At 37.3% G+C, this 12,690-nt stretch overlaps 1 pseudogene; it reads right to left on the reverse strand.

Moving 5' to 3' along the window:
- Positions 1 to 1,541: 1,541 nt before the first annotated feature.
- LOC105497500 (elongation factor 1-alpha 1-like) lies at positions 1,542 to 12,328 on the reverse strand (annotated as a pseudogene).
- Between the last annotated feature and the right edge of the window lie 362 nt (positions 12,329 to 12,690).

Below are 12,690 nucleotides of genomic sequence, written 5' to 3' on the forward strand. Positions count from 1 at the left end.
TTATAACAAAATACCATAAACAGATGGCATATAAGTAACAGAAACTTATTTCTCACAGTTCTGGAGGCTGGCAAGTCCTAGATTGAGGTGCTGGTTTATTCAGTGTCTGGTGAGGGCTCCCTTCCTAGATGGTCATTTCAACTTTATATGGCAGAATCAGGGAAGGTTGTTCTCTTTTGAGTCTCTCTAATAAGAGCACTAATCCCATTAATCCCATTTATAAGAGTGGAGCCTAATCACCTCCCAAAGATTATCCAATTCGTGAGAAAAAAAATTGGCCAGAAGTTAGAATGTATGTGAATTTACAGGCAGTGGAAAATGGCTTGGCTGTTTGGTCAGGAACCTAGAAGAAAAAAGATTGAAAAATCAAAGATAAAGAGGTCAGTGTAAGAAACGTAGTGGACTGACCTATGGGAATTGGCATGCAATGTGAAGATATTTGTTTTGCATTTTAACACTTACCAGAGGGCATGAAAGAGGCAGTAAATAACAAAAGAAAACATAATTAGGCCAATTAGGCTACTCCAGTCTGGTACAATGGACACATGAATGAAAAAGTCCTGGTCACAAGTATGGAGGCTAAGCAGGGGCTAAACATCGTTGAGTCTTACTAACCAAGACTGATCTAGCTACTGCTGCTGCCAAATGTAGAACCCCAGCTATAAACGAGACTTTATCTGAGTCACTATCATGGCACTTTCCTTCAAGGAGACCAATCAACCCCTTGGTGGCAAGGGAATTACATCAGATGCCTTCCATCCCAGACTGTGGAGGCAATTCTCTTCATTATTGGAACTGGCATATATCCTAGCTATGAGATTTCCTTTCTTCCCTTGGCCAGCATGACTATCTGGGAACTTACAGAGTGCTTGCTGCCTCAATAGGATACCACATGATTTTGTTGGAGATCAAGGACCTGCTTGACAGAAAAGGGATTTTAGTAGTGGGCTTATATCCATGAAATTCTCTGAGCCTATGACATACTGCATAATTTAGATGCTGCTCACCTATAAATTGATGTAATAATAAAGAACCAATTGAGTAGCCAGCTTGAGACCATATCTTAAAAGGATGGGGTACAACCCACAAGGATATGGCCTTTATATAATGACCTTTATATAATGACCTTTATATAATGCCATGTCCCTAGTAGGTATCATACATGTCTCTGAGAGCCAAAAGGTAAAAGTAGGAATGGCCCTGCTTATAATCACCCTCAGTGACCCACTTGGCAATGCGTGCTTCTTATCTCTGCAACTTCAGACTCTGTGGATGCATTCATTTCCTATTGCTGCTGTAACAAATTTCCACAAACTTAGCAGCTAAAAATGACACAAATGTTAACCCATAGTTCTGTAGCTAAGAAGTTATGGTTGGCTCTTTCTATCAAGGGTCTCATAAAGCTGATATCAAGGTATTGATTGATGTGGCATCTTATCTCAAGGTTCTGGAATACAATCTGCTACCAAGATTTTGAGGTTGTTGGACGAATTTAGTTCTTTATGGATGTAGGCCTGGGGTCCTCATTTCTTTGCTGGCTCTCAGCTGGAAACCTGTTTCAACTCATTAAGGTCACCTGCATTCCTCATCATGTTGCCTCTTCCATCTTAAAATCAGCAACAGCATATCAGGTCCTTCTCATGCTTTAAATCTCTGACTTTTTCTTCTAATGTCTCTCTTCTAATGCACCTTTCTCTATTTAGAGAACACTTTACTGCTTTTAAGAATCCATGTGATTAGTTTGGGCCCACCTGGATATACAGAATAATTTCTCTCTCTTAAGGTCAGCTGATTAATAACCTTAATTACATCTGTAAAGTTCCATTTGCCATGTAATGTAACATAGTCACAGTGACTAGGGATTAGGACATAGAAATTTTCAGGGGTCTAGAAAACCTGGTTCCAAGGGAGAGTATGCTTAAACTAGGGATATAGTAAAATCCTTATTAACTTTAAGTTACAGCTGCCATCTGGTAACTTTAGGCTCCTAGAACCAAGAGACCAACAAGCAAAAACATTAGTTATCATATTGGCAGGGGTATTTGACTTTGATAACCTGGAGGAGATAGGATAGCTATTACATAATGGGAACAGGGAAGAATACATTTGGGATTCTATTTATCCATTGTCTATTTGTACTCTCCTGCCCAATATTGTAGTAAATGGACAAGGGCAGAAGCCATGACCCGAAAAAGGCATAGTGACTACTATGGTTTAAATGTGTCTCCTCCAAAATTCACGTTGAAATTTAATCCCCACTGTCATGGTATTGAGATGGGGCCTTTGGAGAAGTGATTAAGTTATGAGAGCTTTGCTCTCACAAATGGATTATAAAAGGGTTGGAGGGAACTAGCTTAGGCCCAGTTTGGCTCTTCTCCTATTCTAATATGTGAGGACACAGCATTCATCCCCTTTTTTGCCCTTCCACCTCCCACCATGGGAGGATCAGCAAGAAGGCCCTCAGCAGACACTGTATGCCACCACCTTGATCTTTGGACTCCCTAGCCTCCAAAACTGTAAAAAAATAAATTTCTGTTTATTATAAATTACCCAGTCTCTTGTATTTTGTTATACTAGCACAAATGGACTAAGACAGTAACATGGGACCTAGAACGAGAGTGTTTTAGTCTTCTAGAGCTGTATTAACAAAATATCACAGTCTAGATGGCTTAAACAACAAAAATTAATTCTATAATTCTTGAGGCTAGAACTCCCAGATCAAGATCTGGAAAAGTTTAGTTTCTGGTAGGGGCTTCCTTCCTGGCTTGCAGACAGCCTCTTTGTTCTCACATATCTTTTCGTTGGTGTAATTGCATGAAAAGTGAAAGAAATCTCCTCTCTTCCTCTTCTTATAGGGCCAGCAATCTTATCAGATTAGGGCCCTGTATTAGTCTGTTCTCACATTGCTACTATAAGGAACTACCCGGGACTGGGTAATTTATGAAGAAAAGAGGTTTGACTCACAGTTTCACAGGCTTAGCAGGAAGTATGACCAGGAGGCCTCTGAAACTTACAATCATGGCAGAAGGCAAAAAGGAAGTGAGCACGTCTTCACATGTCCAAGCAGGAGAGAGAGAGTGTGAAGGGGGAAGTGCTACACACTTTCAATCAAACAGATCTCGTGAGAACTGTTTCAGTCAAACAGATCTCATGAGAACAGATCACAAGAACAGCAAGAAGGACGTCTGCCCCATGATTCAATCACCTCCCACCAGGCCCCTCCCCTGACATGTGGGGATTACAATTAGACATGAGATTTGGGTAGGGACACATAGCCAAACCATATCAGTCCCTATGCTTATGACTTCATTTAATTTTAATTACCTCCTGAAGGCCCTACGTTCAAATACAGTCACACAAGTGACTGGGGTTGGGACTTCAACTTACGAATTTTGGAGGATCACAATTCAGTCCATTGAAGAGATCATGGGTCATCTCACCAGGTAAGCCCCCTGGATCAATAGGGGTACTAACTGATGGTAAAGGTAATCTAGCAAATATGAAAAAAGATGGATTAGGAGTATCAGTTTTAGCCTCAAGACAGCTATAGCAACAAGAACTCATACCACTAACCTTCTTTTTTTTATGTTTTCTAAGAAAAAAGGACAAGACCTTTGTGGTGTTTTCTCTGACACCACTTCTGAAACCAATTGTGTACATGTTTTATTCTGACACCAATAACCAATTCTCTGACACCAACTGGGTGTCCAGTAATTCAGGTTAACTCTGAAACTAACTCCCAGAGTTAGCACATAAACAACAGGTTAAGGGCTTAGTCCCACAAGACTTCCCCAACTTCAGATACCAGTTACAAGTCCTAAGAACCACCTATACTCCTGACCAATTGGCTATAAATTCAGGCGTTTCCACAATCCCAAATACCTCCTCAGGTTTGATAATTGAGCAGAACAACCCACAGAACTCAAGAGAATAGTTTAGTTAGGTGTACTGGTTTATTATGAAGACTACAAAATGGAAATAGCCAACTGGAAGAAATACATAGGGCAAGTTATGGTGGGGGGGATATGGAGCTTCCATTCCCATTATGAATGCACCATTCTCCTAGCATTTCATTGTGTTCAACAGCTCCAAAGCTCTCTGAATCCCATTGTCCAAGAGTTTTCAGATAACTCAAACAGCTTCCATTCCCTCGCCAGATGTTAGGAGATGGGACTGAAAGTTCTAACCCTCTAATCATGAGTTTTGTCTTTCTAGTGACTAACCCCCTACCTAAAGCTATCTAGGGGCCCAATGCTTAGTCACTTCATTAGCATAAGCTCAGATGATGTTAAAAGAGACTCATTAAGAACAACAAAAGGCACTACTATCACTCAGGAATTGCCAATGATCTGCGCCAAGAACTGAGTACAAAGATCAAACATATTAAATGATGTATTATATAAAAATATATATTGTATGATATATATTTATTTACATCAATTCATGTATATGATATTTATTTAAAATATTTTTCCTAAATATATATTTATATAAAGTTAATATGTATATTTATTTAAATAAAACTTATTTATTTATTTATTTTAACAATGCAAAGAGACTCTTTAATGAGTTTCAATGGCCTTTTCTTGGCATTTTATAACCTTGACATCCAGCTCCATCCAGCTTTAAGCCCAGTAGAATCTGAGATTCTGATTGGTCATCATTGAAAAACTTCAGCACCTTGGAATAGCCCAAATTAAAATGGAGGCTACAAAAATGATTGGTGAATGAATAGAAGAATGTTATTTAAAACATAAAAATAAAAATACACCCTTTGACCAAAGTGAAATCTTTGCAATTTTAATTTTAACTCCCTTCTGTTTTTTGTCCAATTGGTTAACAACTTCATTATCAAAAATCTGAAAGCAGTAATGTACAAGTTCCTTACGCATCTCTTCTCTATGCTAATCCATCTCCAATTCCTTTATCTTGTTCTTGTCTTTGAATCAGTTTATAAATATATATATGTGTGTGTGTGTGTGTGTGTGTGTGTGTGTATTTATACTTTAAGTTCTGGGATACACGTGCAGAACATGCAGGTTTGTTACATAGGTATATATGTGCCATGGTGGTTTGCTGCACCCATCAACCCGTCATCTACCTTAGGTATTTCTCCTAATGCTTTTCCTCCCATTGCCCCCCACCCACTGACAGGCCATGGTGTGTGATATTCCCCTCCCTGTGCCCATGTGTTCTCATTGTTCAACTCCCAGTTATGAGTGAGAACATGAGGTGTTTGGTTTTCTGTTCCTGTGCTATTTTGCTGAGAATGATGGTTTCCAGCTTCATCTATGTTCCTGCAAAGGAAATGAACTCATTCTTTTTCATGGCTGCATAGTATTCCATGGTGTGTATGTGCCACATTTTCTTTATCCAGCCTATCATTGATGGGCATTTGGGTTGGTTCCAAGTCTTTGCTATTGTGAATAGTGCTGTAATAAACATATGTGTGCATGTGTCTTTATAGTAGAATGACTTATAATCCTTTGGGTGTATACCCAGTAATGGGATTGTTGGGCCAAATGGTATTTCTGGTTCTAGATCCCTGAGGAATCGCCACACTGTCTTCCACAATGGTTGAACTAATTTACACTCCCACCAACAGTGTAAAAGCATTACTATTTCTCCATATCCTCTCCAGCATCTGTTGTTTCCTGACTTTTTAATGATCACCATTCTAACTGGCGTGAGATGGTATCTCATTGTGGTTTTGATTTGCATTTCTCTAATGACGAGTGATGAGCTTTTTTTCATATGTTTGTCAGCTGCATACATATCTTCTTTTGAGAAGTGTCTGTTCATATCCTTTTCATGGGGTTATTTGTGGGTTTTTTTTTTTTTTTTGTAAATTTAAGTTCCTTGTAGATTCTGGATATTAGCCCTTTATCAGATGGATAGATTGCAAACATTTTCTCCCATTCTGTAGGTTGCCTGTTCACTCTGATGATAGTTTCTTTTGCTGTGAAGAAGTTCTTTAGTTTAATTAGATCCCATTTGTCTATTTTGGCTTTCGTTGCCATTGCTTTTGGTGTTTTAGTCATGAAGTCTTTGCCCAGGCCTATGTCCTGAATGGTATTGCCTAGGTTTTCTTTTAGGGTTAATATGGTTTATAGGTCTTACGTTTAATTCTTTAACCTGTCTTCAGTTAATTTTTGTATAAGGTGTAAGGGAGGGGTCCAGTTTCAGTTTTCTGCTTGTGGCTAGCCAGTTTTCCCAACACAATTTATTAAATAGGGAATCCTTTCCCCATTGCTTGTTTTTGTCAGGTTTGTCAAAGATCAGATGTTTGTAGATGTGTGTTGTTATCTCTGAGCCCTCTGTTCTGTACCATTGGTCTATATATCTGTTTTGGTACCAGTACCATGCTGTTTTGGTTACTGTAGCCTTGTAGTATAGTTTGAAGTCAGATAGTGTGATTCCTCCAGCTTTGTTCTTCTGGCTTAGGATTGTCTTGGCTATACGGGCTCTTTTTTGTTTCCATATGAAATTTAAAGTAGTTTTTTCTAATTTTATGAAGAAAGTCAATGGTAGCTTGATGGGAATAGCATTGAATTTATGAATTACTTTGGGTAGTATGGCCATTTTCACGATAGTGATTCTTTCTATCCATGTGCATGGAACGTTTTTGCATTTGTTTGTATCCTCTCTGATTTCCTTGAGCGGTGGTTTCTAGTTCTTTTTGAAGAGGTCCTTTGCATCCCTTGTAAGTTGGATTTCTAGGTATTTTATTCTCTTTGTAGCAGTTGTGAATGGGAGTTCACTCATGATTTGGCTCTCTGTTTGTCTATTATTGATGTATAGGAATGCTTGTGATTTTTGCACATTGATTTTGTATCCTGAGACTTTGCTGAAGTTGCTTATCAGCTTAAGGAGATTTTGGGCTGAGATGATGGGGTTTTCTAAATATACAATCATGTCATCTGCAAACAGAGACAATTTGACTTCCTCTCTTCTTATTTGAATACCTTTAATTTTTTCTCTTGCCTGATTGTGCTGAATAGAACATCCAATAATATGTTGAATCAGAGTGGAGAGAGAGGGCATGGAGAGAAAGGGCATCCTTTTCTTGTGCCAGTTTTCAAAGGGAATGCTTCCAGCTTTTGCCCATTCAGTATGACATTGGCTGTAGGTTTGTTATAAAAGCTCTTAGTATTTTTAGATATGTTCCATCAATACCTAGCTTATTGAGTGTTTTTAGCATGAAGGGGCATTGAATTATATCGAAGGCCTTTTCTGCATCTATTGAGATAATCATGTGCTTTTTGTCATTGGTTCTGTTTATGTGATCAATTACATTTATTGATTTGTGTATATTAAACCAGCCTTGCATCCCAGGGACGAAGCCGACTTGATCATGATGGATAAGTTTTTTAATGTGCTGCTGGATTCAGTTGGCCAGTATTTTATTGAGGATTTTCGCATTGATGTTCATCAGGGATACTGGCCTGAAATTTTCTATTTTTGTTGTATCTCTGCCAGGTTTTAGTATCAGGATAATGCTGGCCTCATAAAATGAGTTAGGGAGGAGTCTCTCTTTTTCTGTTGTTTGGAATAGTTTCAGAAGGAATGGTACCAGCTCTTCTTTGTACCTCTGGTACAAGTTGGCTATGAATCTGTCTGGTCCTGGGCTTTTTTTGGTTTGTAGGCTATTAATTACTGCCTCAATTTCAGAGCTTGTTATTGGTCTATTCAGGGATTTGACTTCTTCCTGGTTTAGTCTTGGGAGGGTGTATGTGTCCAGGAATTTATCCATTTCTTCCAGATTTTCCAATTTATTTGCATAGAGGTGTTTATGGTATTCTCTGATGGCAGTTTGTATTTCTGTGGGATCAGTGGTGATATTCCCTTTTTTATTTTTATTGTGTCTATTTGATTCTTTTCTCTTTTCTTTATTATTAGTCTGGCTAGCTGTCTATCTACTTTGTTAATCTTTATGTATATAATATAAAATTAGTATGCATATTTATTATCTAAAACTTTTACATATTTATATAAAATTAATGTTTATTATAAAAAATGTATCTATATATAAAATAAATACAAGTATATAAAATAAAATGTATTTATATAAACTAAATATATATTTATATAAACTAAATATATTTGAAATAAATATATTTTTAGAAATATATTTATTTCAAATATATATTATATAATATAAATATATATTTAGTTAATATAAATAGATATTAATATTTACATATAAATATTTATAAACACATTTATTTATATATACATTTATTATATATTTATATTAGCTAAATATATTATATAAATATATGAAATATATTTATATATTAAGCAAATATCGATAATATGTATTTTTTTCTCATTGAAGTTTGTTTTATGGGTCTCAAAATTCTATAACATATTTTTTTGGGCAAGTTGTTTCCATTAAAAGTACTGATTTTACATAAATAGAACTAAAAACAAAAGCACATAATCATCTCAATAGATGCCATAAAGGCTTTCAATACTAATAAATTCAACATCCCTTCATGTTAGAAACCCTCAACAAGCTAGACATCAAAGTGTATACCTCAGAATAAGAGCCATCTATAACAAACCCACAGCCAACATCATACTGAATGGGCAAAAGCTGAAAGCATTTCTCTGGAAAAACAGAACAAGACAAGGATGCCCACTCTTACCACGCCTATTCAAGATAGTGCTGAAAGTCCCAGTCAGAGCCATCAGGCAAGAAAAAGAAATAAAAGGCAACCAAATAGGAAGAAAGAAAGGAAGTCATACTATCTCTCTTCCCAGATCATATGATTCTATACCTGGAAACCCCACAGTCTCTGCTCAAAGACACCTCAATCTGATAAACAACTTCAGCAAAGTTTCAGGATACAAAATCAATGCACCAAGCTGAGAGAAAAATCAAGAAAGTAATCCCATTCACAATAGCCACAAAAAGAATAAAATACCTATGAATACAGCTAACCAGGAAGGTGAAATATTTCTACAACAAGAATTATAAAACAATGCTGAAATAAATCAGACATGACATGAACAAATGGAAAAACATTCCATGATCATGGATAGGAACAATTGATATTGTTAAAATGGTCATAGTGCCCAAAACAATTCACAGATTCAATGCTATTCCTATCAAACTACCAGCGACATTTTTCACAGAATCAGAAAAAAAAAAAAAAAAAGTATAAGGAATGAAAAAAGAGCCTGACTAGCCAATGCGATCCTAAGCAAAAGGAACAAAGCTGGAGACATCACCCAACCAGACTTCAAACTATACTACAAGGATACAGCAAACAAAATAGTATGGTATTGGCACAAAAATAGACACATAGACCAATGGAACAGGTTAGAGAACCCTGAAATAAAACCACACACCGACAATCATCTGATCTTCAACAAAGCTGACAAAAACAAGCAATGGGGAAAGAATTCCCTATTCAATAAATGGTACTGGGATAACTGGCTAGCCTCATGCAGAAGATTGAACCTGGATTCCTTCCTTTCAACATATATAAAAATCAACTTGAGATGGATGAAACACTTAAATGTAACACCTAAAACCACGAAAAACCTAGAAGAAAATCTAGGAAGTACCATTTTGGACATAGGCCCTGGCAAAGATTTCATGATGCAGACAACAAAAGCAATATAAAAAAAAAAAAATTTGACAAGTGGGACCTAATTAAACTAAAGAGCTTCTGAACAACAAAAGAAATTATCAGCAGAATAAACATACAACCTACAGAATGGGATAAAATATTTGCAAACTATGCATCTGACGAAGGTCTAATATTCAGAATCTATAAGGAACTTAACAGCAAAAAAAAAAAAAAAAATTAAAAAATGGGCAAAGGACATGAACAGATACTTCTCAAAAGACAAAATAGATGCAGCCAACAAGCATATGAAAACATGCTCAACATTGCTAATCATTAGAGCAATGCAAATCAAAACCACAATGTGATACCATTTCACACCAGTCAGAATGGCTATTATTAAAAACAAAAAATAACAGATACTGGCAAGGTTGCAGAGAAAAGGGAACATTTATACACCACTGGTGGGAATGTAAATTAGTTTAGCCACTGTGGAAAGCAGTTGGAAATTTCTCAAATAATTTAATACAGAAATACCATTTGATCCAGCAATCCTATTGCTGGGTATAAACCCAAAAGAATATTAAATTGTTCTATCACAAAGACACATGCATGCATATATTCATCCCAGCACTATTCACAATAGCAAAGACATGAAAGCAACCTATATAACCATCAGTGGTGGACTGGATAAAGAAAATGTGATACATGTACACCACAGAATTCTACATTGCCATAAAGAAGAATGAAATCATGTCCTTTGCATTGATATCAATAGAGCTGGAGGCCATTATTCTAAATGAACTAACAAAAGAACAGAAAACCAAATACTGCGTGTTCTGACTTATAAGTGGAAGCTAAACATTGAGTACACATGGACACAAAGAAGGGGACAATAGACAATAGACACTTGGGCCTACTTAAGGTGGAGGGTGGGAGGAAGATGAGCATCAAAAACTACCTATGTGGTACTATGCTCATTGCCTGGGGGACAAAATAATCTGGACATCAAATCCCCATGGCACACAATTCACCCATGTAACAAATCCACACATACACTTTCTGAACTTAAAAAATAAAAGTCAGAAAAAAGAAAATAAAAAGTACTGATTTTAAAAACTAATAACTTAAAACTGCCACATGCAAAAAAATAAAAATAAAAATAAGCAAACCCAAAATGGTCCACAAAACATTCTCCTTTTATTTTGAAGGTTTTATGATGCATTGTTATTATTAACCAGTCTTTTACTATTAAATGGTCAATTGAAACAAACAGTTCTGGGACCATTCTTCTACCACTGATTAAGACTGGGGTGGCAGGTATTAGAGATAATATGCGTTTAGCCTTCTGAGCTTTCTGGGAATATTTGGTGACCTTGCCAGCTCCAACAGCAATCTGGTCCACTGCTTTGATGACATCCACAGCAACTGTCTGCCTCATACCACAAACAGCAAAACAATCCAGAGGAGGATAGTCAGAGAGACTCTCAACACACGTGGGCTTGCCAGGAATCATATCCATGATGGCAGCATCGCCAGACTTCTAGAATATAGGGCCATCTTCCAGCTTCTTATCAGAACAGCAATCAATCAGTTCCTTCAGCTCGGCAAACTTGCAAGCAATGTGAGCTGTGTGACAATTTAGTACAGGGTCATAGCCAGCACTGACTTAACCTGGATGGTTCAGGATAATCACCGGAGCACTGAAGCCAATTGATTGATTATGTTTGCTGTCACCAGCAATGTTGCTGTCATGAACATCTTAACAGACAAATTCTAGATACTGAAGCCCAAATTGTCACCAGAAAGAACTTCACTCAAAGCTTCATGGTGCATTTCAACAGACTTCACTTCAGTTGTAACATTGACTGGAGCAAAGGTGACCACCATGCCAGGTTTGAGAATACCAGCCTCCATTTGGCCACCAGGGACAGTAACAACACCATCGATTTTATAGACATTCTGGAGAGGCAGACAAAAGGACTTGGCAGTTGGATGAGTTGGTGATAGGATGCAGTCCAGAGCTTCAAGCAGCATGATTCTATTAGCATTGCCATCTTTACAGGTGACTTTTCATTGCTAGATCCAAGGCATGCTAAGCACTTGGTTCCAGCATATTGTCATCATTCCAACCAGAACTTGGCACACATGCTTCTGTGTTGGAGTTCTAGCCAATTTTGTTTTCTTTTTTGTTTTTTGTACCTATGCCACTTCTTCCAAGAATGCAGCCAATTTTCTTAATGTAAGTGCAGACTTCCTTAATAAATTCTTCATATTTCTTCTAACTGCAGGGTGGCTTAGTGGAATCCATTTTGTTAACACAAATAATTAATTGTTTCACACCCAGTGTATAAGCCAGAAGGGCATGCTTACAGGTTTGCCTATTCTTGGAGATACTAGCTTCAAATTCACCAACACCAGCAGCAAGCATCAGGACAGAATAGTCAGCCTAAGATGTGCCTGTAATCATGTTTTTGGTAAAGTTTCTGTGTCTTGGGGCATCAGTAAGTCATGTAGTACTTGCTGATTTCAAATTTCCACGGGGAGATATCAATAGTGACACCACATTCACACTCAGATTTCCGTTTATCTAATACCCAGGCATACTTGAAAAAGCCCTTTCCCATCTCAGCAGCCTCCTCAAAGTTTTCAGTGGTTCTTTTGTCCACCAGATGGCCAGTAGTGGTGGGCTTGCCCGAATCTTGATGTCCAACGACGATGATGCTGACATGAGCCTTTTCCTTTCCCATTTTGGCTTTTAGGTGTGCTTTTCATGACACCTGTGTTTTGGTGGCAAACCCATTGCTAAAAGGCCAAATACATTTTTTATAATACCACAGAGAGCAACCAGAATCCTGAAGGAGCTTTCCTGAGATGAGCAAACTTGTCATATGAAACAATTAAATTCAAGCATCACAGGGATAAAACGTAGTGAATTTACATACAAATTCATAATGATGGAAATGATCTAGTAATGATGGAAAAAAACAGATTTAAAAAAGGGAGAAAAATGACACCTTAATTGTCCATGAGCCAGTAAGTGGCAATGCAATTGAGTGTGCAGGTGAAAAGGCTGCCCTCTACCTATGTTCAAAGCATTCACATCTTTTTC

Source organism: Macaca nemestrina, chromosome X (genome assembly GCF_043159975.1).
Source record: "Macaca nemestrina isolate mMacNem1 chromosome X, mMacNem.hap1, whole genome shotgun sequence".
NCBI lineage: Eukaryota > Metazoa > Chordata > Mammalia > Primates > Cercopithecidae > Macaca > Macaca nemestrina.